This window comes from Panthera onca, chromosome E2 (genome assembly GCF_046562875.1).
Source record: "Panthera onca isolate mPanOnc1 chromosome E2, mPanOnc1 haplotype 2, whole genome shotgun sequence".
Lineage (NCBI taxonomy): Eukaryota > Metazoa > Chordata > Mammalia > Carnivora > Felidae > Panthera > Panthera onca.
This window is the reverse complement of record NC_138353.1, coordinates 23,228,742-23,237,066: the sequence shown is the minus strand read 5'-3', so window position 1 is coordinate 23,237,066 and position 8,325 is coordinate 23,228,742.

The window sequence follows — 8,325 nt, the reverse complement described above, 5'->3', positions numbered from 1 at the left end:
ATGGGAGGGACAGAGAGAAATGGAGGCACAGAATCCAAAGTGGGCTCCAGGTTCTGAGCTGTCAGCACAAAGCCCGATGCAGGACTCGAACTCATGAACCGTGAAATCATAACCCAAGCCAAAGTCAGAGTCTTAACTGAGTCACCCAGGTGCCCCTCAATGCAGAAAATTCTATTAGACAGCTCTGGTATAGATATTAATATATAATTATATGTCAAGATGCAAACGAATTTTCTGCAATTAACCTCCATCCTTTTTCCCTTCATGTTTGAATCAACCAAAGCAAACTGTGATTTAGGATTTATAAGTGATGCAAGTAAATAAGTGGTAATCTATTGTTTTTAATCTTCCTACAAAACAATTACTAAATTAAAAAATTACTCTACCCATATATACACAACTGTACTTTCATAGGACTTTTATGTATAAGTGTATATCTAATGGCTGATATGCAAAAAATTGACCACTGACAAACACTAGTCAATGTCTAATATTAATTAATAGGAGGGACCAACTGATGTTCCCAGTCAGGAAAATGGACAATTTCAAGTTTTTCAAATTATAAAGCAAAACAGGTTTGTTTTAGCAGGTAAAATAATACTAAAAACTGTGTAAAGAAAAAACCTGGGGCACCTGGGTGGCTTAGTCAGTTAAGCGTCTGACCTCACTCAGGTCATGATCTCATCCTTCATGAGATTGAGCCCCATGTCAGGCTCTGTGCTGACAGCTCAGAGACTGGAGCCTGCTTCAGATTCTGCGTCTCCCTCACTTTCTGCCCCTCCCCCACTCACACTGTGGCTCTCTTTCTCTTTCTCGCTAAAAAATAAATAAACATTAAAAAATTTTTCAAAGAAAAAGCCTAATCATCACCCTCCCCTCAACTCTACACTTGTGACCCCTTCTAACAGGATAGAAGGGGTCCTGTTAGAGGACCATGCCTTCCTCTTTGCTCATGCAAACATATCAAAGCAACAATATAGAGGATGGTTTTTCTTTTGCCAAAGAGAATCATATTATACATTTTACTTTGTAATTTTCTTTTTTTTTCCACTTAGCAATATGTCATGAACATCTCTATACGTCTATAGATATTTGTATAACTCATTTTCCCCAATCTGTTTCTGCATATACACAGGTAGATGCATATACGCATATATTCATACATGTATGTATATATGTATGTATGTGTACGTGTGTACATATATAATTGTGCAAAATGGGCTATCATTCATGCTAGGCAGGGCTAGTCACATTTTCTTGCTTTTTTCTTATTAACTTGTTTCTATGAACCCCTATCCTCCCCCTGAATCCTCCTTCCCCACACCTACCTCAATCCCAGATAATCCATGTTAACAGCACTTGGTATTCTTCCACATTTTTCTTACACTCATAAAACATTAAAAATGTTTATATATTTTGTGTCATTGTCATTCTGTTTCTAGCTTGGGCCCACTATATATTCACTGATACAAATATTCTTATATCTTCATTTTTCTGTAGTTTTTATTTCTATGGGGAGTGTCTCAGAAGATTAATGGCTGCACTAATGGGTATGTGTATTTTTGGCTTGGGAAAACAATCTGGAGAAATATATTAAAACTGTTTCCTATTTCTGCCAGCAATATGTGAGTACCCCTTTCTCACACTTATTTGACAGGAAAATATTATTTCTCCTTAAAGTTTTGCCCACCTGATGGATGTAAAGTGATATCTCGTTACCATTGTGCTTACTCTAACAACTAAGATATTTAATACCTTCTCATTTATTAGTCTCTCAGATTTACTTTTTCTGTATTCACTTGTACATTTCTTTTTCCTACTTTTTTCCTGGAGTTTTGTCAATTTATAAAATCTCTATGTTATAGATATTGACTAATTCTTTTATTTTCATTATTTATTGTTAGTTTCTTACAAATCTATTGTGATTTGATTTGGCTAATATCTTTTTTGCTCAAGATTTCATTTTTGTGGGGGCGCCTGGGTGGCTCTGTCGGTTAAGCGTCCGACTTCGCTCAGGTCATGATCTTGCAGTCCGTGAGTTCGAGCCCCGCGTCGGGCCCTGTGCTGACAGCTCGGAGCCCGGAGCCTGTTTCAGATTCTGTGTCTCCCTCTCTCTGCCCCTCCCCTGTTCATGCTCTGTCTCTCTCTGTCTCAAAAATCAATAAACGTTAAAAAAAATTTTAAAAGATTTCATTTTTGTGTACAAACAGCCCTATATTTTCTGATATAGATTTTAAGTGCCTTGTCATGATTAAGAAGGTGTTTTCCATCTTCATATTACATGCAGTTTCTGAGATTTTTCTTAAAATATTTTGTCTTACATGCATCTTTAATCTCCCTAGAATTTGTCTTTATGCATAACGAGAGCTGGGGTCCACTCTTCTTCCAGAGGGATAGTAAGTTTTATCAGCACCATTTCTTAAACAATTCATTCTTTTTACAACTGAATTGAATCCTGCTTTTCTAATATTAAATTCTCATATGCCCTGAGATCTAGTTCTTTTTACAGTCTATTTTGTTCCACTAACATGTCTATTCCCATGCCAATATCATATGAGTTTAACTACAATGATGTTATAACAGGTTCTTGTATCTCAAGCAAATCTTCATTCTTTTTCATACTTTTCCTGGCTCTTTTTGGATATTTTTTATTCTGTATAAATTGTATTCCCATTTTATCCTAAATAAAACAAAATAAGCATACAAACAAAAACCACTACGGAGATCCTAAATGCATGTTAATTTGGAGAATTTACTTTTTAATGAAACTAAGCTATCTCACTCAAGAGCATGTTCAATTTGCTTAAATATTGATTTAGACTTTTTTTCCCCATAAAGTCTTGTAATTTACTTATTTTTCATAAAGTCCTGTTGCTATAGTCAAATTAATTGTCATAACAGGAAAAGCCGTCATTGTCAGCCCTAACATCAAAGGTAGAAGAAGGGGTGTCACTGTTAAAGTCGCAGAAGGCAACCTGGTCTTCAGCCTAGCCCAGGATGCCCTTAGGGGTCCCTCCGATGCCTGCTTCACCACTTTCTTGATGTCACATTTGACGGCTTTTTCTAGATAGTAGGTCAGACCCACATCCAATACATTGGAGGTGGGGACATAAAGGCCATGCCAGTAAGCTTCCCATTCAGCTCAGGGATGACCTTGTCCACAGCCTTGGCAACACCAGGAGAAATAGTAATGATATTCCGGGTAGCCACTCAGCCATCATGCCACAGCTTCCAGAAGTGCCATCTGCAGTCTTCTGGGTGGCAGTGATGGCATGGACTGTGCTCATGAGTCCCTCCACAATGCTGAAGATGTCATGAATGACCTTGGTCGGGGGGCAAGCAGTTGGTGGTTCAGGAGGTACTGCTGACAATCTTGAGTTGTCATAATTATGGTTCAGCTCAACACAATACTTGGGGGCATCAACAGACGGGGCAGAAATGATTACTTTTTGGCTCTTCTCTTCTTGTGAGCCCCAGCCTTCTCAAGATAATGAAGGCACCAGGAGACTCTACAACATATTCAGCACTGGATCTTATACCTGGAAGATGAACATGGGCTTTTCCTTGATAATAAACTTTCCATTCTCAGTCTTGACTGTGCTATTGAGCTAGTCATGGGTGGAATTATACTGGATGAAGTTGAGATTAACAAAGGGGTCATTATTGGCAACAGTATACATTTTGCCAGATTTGAAAACAGCCTTGGTAACCAGGCATACAATATAGCCAAATCCATTCACTCCAACCTTCACCATCCTATCTCGGGGATTGTGCAGCAATCTCTGTCCAACAGGGAGAAACAGAGAGGCTAGATTTCTTTTACTGGCATTTTATTTAAAATGTTTTATTTATGGGGCGCCTGGGTGGTTTAGTCAGTTAAGCATCCGACTTTGGCTCAGGTCACGATTTGTGGGTTTGAGCCCATGTCGGGCTCTGTGCTAACAGCTCAGAGCCTGGAGCCTGCTTCAGATTCTCTGTCTCCCTCTGTCTCTGCCCTCCCCCCCACTCCTGCTTTGTCTCTCTCTCTCAAAAATAAAACATTAAAAAATTTTTAAAATGTGTTTACTCAGTAAATGAGATTGATGTATTTTTTGTATAATGTCTAGTTTTAATATTAATTTTATGTTGAATTCATAAAATGAATTGTAGAGCTTCCATATCCCACCTTACCCCACAACACCATGGTATAGAATTTTGCTAACCCAAAGTATGCTTCATGGACTAGCAGCATGGATATCAACTGGATGTCAAGCTCACTTCCTAGAATTTGTTAGAAATGCAAAATCTCAGGCCCTACCCCATATCCTAATTAGGATATGCATCACAAACAAGATCCCCAGGTGACTTGTATGCATGGTAAGATTAGAGAAGCTCGGATCCAGAATGGTTGAAACAGTGATGAAACTATCTTTTCTTTAAAATGTCATACAGAACTCAGATATGAAGCCAACCAGTTATGGTAACTTAATACTTAACTTGATCTATGGTAATTATGGTATACTCAAGGTTTCTACTTCTTGGGTGAATTTTGGTATTTTATATTTTGTTAATAAATCATCTGTATCCCCTGAGCTTTACAACTTTTGTTGCATAGAGTTGCATTCCGTTTAAAAAACATTTTTTTAATGTTTATTTATTTTTGAGAGACTGGGATAGAGCACAAGCAGGGGGGACAGAGAGAAGGAGACACAGAATCCAAAGCAGGCTGAAGGCTCCCGAGCTGTCAGCAGAGCCCAATGCGGGGCTCAAACCCACGAACCGTGAGATCGTGACCTGAGCCGAAGTCAGACACTTAACCTACTGACCACCCAGGTGCCCCTAGAGTTGCATTCTTGTTACTTCATTACTATTAATATCTTCCATCACTTGATGACGTCTACTTCTCTATGTATTTTTGCTTTTGTTTTCTTTTTATCAAGCTTACAAAAGCTGTGTCTATTTTCTTGTTCTTTTCAGAGAACTAGCTTTTGGATTCAATTAATAATCCCTTAGTTAAAACCTGGCAGGGGAGGAGGCCCTACAACATGAGCCATTACTGTGGATGAGTTCAGCTTTGCTATTAACATTGAAACCATGTGTACATGTGAACCTGAACTTCCAGGGACCAAAGCATCATAAGAATGCAGGATTAATACCTATTTTCAGTTGATAAATCACAGTCTGAATAGGGACATACCTCCACCAAAATTGCCTTTCTGCATACCTAATCATATTCTAAATGTCATGTATGATCTCCCTGGTATAGTTCACTAAATAACATTTTGAGCATTTGTATTTTGCTTTAAGGTCTATAATGCCTTTCATACCCTTAATCTCATTTGAGATTTGTGTTTAAAAGGGTCTAGTAGATAATCTTCACTAAGGGGGAATACAGTCCTAACCTGATTTTCACATACTGAGATCAGCTGGGGCCCTCAGAATGCTGTTTCTCCAGTGGGCTGAACAGGTCCCACAGAAGAGTGTGTATTTTAGGCAAAGCTAAGAAAGCAAGTATTCCCTCAGATAAGGAAGAGGCATGAGTTGAAATTTTAGCCATGAACAGATAAAAGAAAACAGCAAATTTCAGATACTTATCTTAAAGCAGACAATTATGTGAAATGCATTAGCTTTTTTTCCCTTTCAATTAAGGAGTCAAGGTTTTGTTTGCCCTCTTAAAAACTGGATGAAAAACCTATTACTTATGCACTTTCATTTCTTACCTTTGCAAATATTCTAATCAGATAAGGATTTCAAAAGCTAGATGACTGTAAGCTTTTGCACTCAAATTGACCCAAGTTTAGGATAATAGCTGCAAAAGTATAAAGTGTAGTTTATTGAATTTGGGATTTTTGGTTCACTGATAGACCAGTCTTATGTTGATCATTATGGAGGAGTTATTACAAAGATACTGCTGAAGTCCTTCACAAAATTAATTTTAATCTTGTACCGCTGACCAGAGATTTCTGATCTATAATAATCTTTTTATAAGCAAACACTTGGCTAGTCTTTCTTTTGTGGTGTATTTAGGTTTCCTTTAAGCATCTGGAGTAGAAACCATCTTAACCTCACATTCCTGTCAGTACTATGTGTAGGACCTTTTTAACTTCTGATAAGTAGTGCTGAGTACTGAAAAAGAGAAAATAATCCTCCACCCTTCCTACCTCAGAGAACTGGTCAATTCACCTACTTGATAGTATTTTCCCTGCTAAGCAAAATGTTCCCATCCTAAATTCCAGGTCAGAAAGTGAGTAAAAGAGAGAGAAAATGGTAGCAGTAATGACATGATGTCCATAGCATTTTAGTGTTGGAAATAAAATACTAGAGGACAAACCTTTTGACATTGAAATCTTATTTGGGGAGAATGCTCATTATGAAGCAAATGGAAAAAGTAAAATAATCCATTTTTTTTAAGACTGTGAATTATTTATTTTTTCCATTTTTTTCTTCTGGGAGGAGTGTAAACTTAAATCCAAAACATCCTGTAATATAGTTCATTTCTCCTCTGACCTAAAGTCCTAGAAAGATACAGATATTACATGATTGTTCTATTTTTTAAAAATGTTAATACAAAGTATTCCCTGGAAACCTTTTCTTTCAGACAATACCACTCAGAAGTTCACCTCCCCACCCCACCCCCACCCCCCATTCAGCATTCAACTCCATGGCTGAGTACTTGCCATGGTCCCCAGCCCTCTGTTTAGTGGTGGGTTGGGAGACAGACCGAGAGTGAACTTTAACATAGAGAAAAACATGGATATCTCAATGGGTATGCCCTGGTTATTTTGGGGAAACTTGCTGCAAAAGTGAATATAATTCAGGTACAGGATACCACACCTAAACAATCTCAAAGGGCAGGCAGAGGACAAACCAGACAAGACAAAGGAAAGGGGAACGAGGCAGAAGAGACAGCATGGGAAGAGACTAGGACAAAACAAGCCCAGAAAACTGTCAGTGCAAAGGTTTTACTGATGGGATGCAGATAAGGAGGATCTTGTAGAGGTTCCATGCAAAGTCCATACTCTTAACCTCTATACCACTTGGTGACTATATGGAAGATGGGCTTTAAAGTGAGAAGACTGGAGGAAAGATGACCTGTTTGGTAGATACAAGGCCTCAGTTAAAGCATATGAGCATGCGTACACACACACACACACACACACACACACACACACACACATCCTATATATATAGGATATATAGGTATATATATAGGATAGTGATCAGGACTATAGACTGCACTAAGACTCCCTGGGTGAAACTAAAATTTCAGTTCCACTAACTTATTGGCAGTATGACGATGTGCCTCAGTTTCAGTACCAGTAAAACTAGGAATAGCAACATTACGCAGCCAACAGGATTTTTTGAGGATTAAATGAAATCCTACACAGAAGTACACTTCACCTAGTGGCTAGGAGTGCCCAAAGTTTGCCCCTATTAGAATGTTACAAGTTGCAGAGACAGGAATGGACCTATTTTACTAAGTAGGTACAATTAGCAGGGTTTGGGGATTCAGGCTGGGGGCAGGGGGGAATGGAAAGGGAGGCAGAGGGGACTAGAGGTTTTTACTGCCAGCTAGATTACTGGCTAGCTAGGAAGGCCACCAACAATAAAGGAGGTATCTTAGGGAAAACAGAGAGGACTTCCTTTCCTTTTGGACATTTTAATCTTAAGGTATTAATGGAATATCTATGCACAAATAACCCGGTTTAAATGGTTGAACATGAGTATGAGGCTCAGGGAAGTGATGTAGGGGAGTCATTAGCAAACAGATGACAAGGTAAGTGTTAGAACACTGGGCCAAGAATATCATTCTGAAAAATATGCACATTTACTTTGTGTTAATATATAAAATGTACTTAAATGACATGAAAATATAGAAAATGTCAGTTTTAGCAGTGTGGGAATGAAGAATGACTTATGACAAATATAGTATATTCACATTATTCAGAAAAATTAGAGTACTAATAGCACATTCTGATCCCAAACCATATATATCAAATAAGGACAGATGCCTCTACACACTCAGTTTTGAGTCAGCTAGATTTTACAAAGTTATTCTCAGAAAGACCAAAGTAAATTGACATTAACAAACAATGTTAAGTTCTTTGAAAGGTTATTTTCTATAACCACTTTGTTTAAAGCATAATAAAAAGGCATTTAATCTCAACACTGTCCCAGTCTTCATTCCCAGTAAAAATAAGTACATGTTAATGATCTGATGTCAGGATGCCAACTGGTCAAATTTCTTCTTTTTTTAAGTCATTTCCCCCTAATATCCAGAATTTTGTTTCACTGGAACAATCAAAAAGCTAACATTAAGTCTGCTCTACCCACTTAGCAAAATAG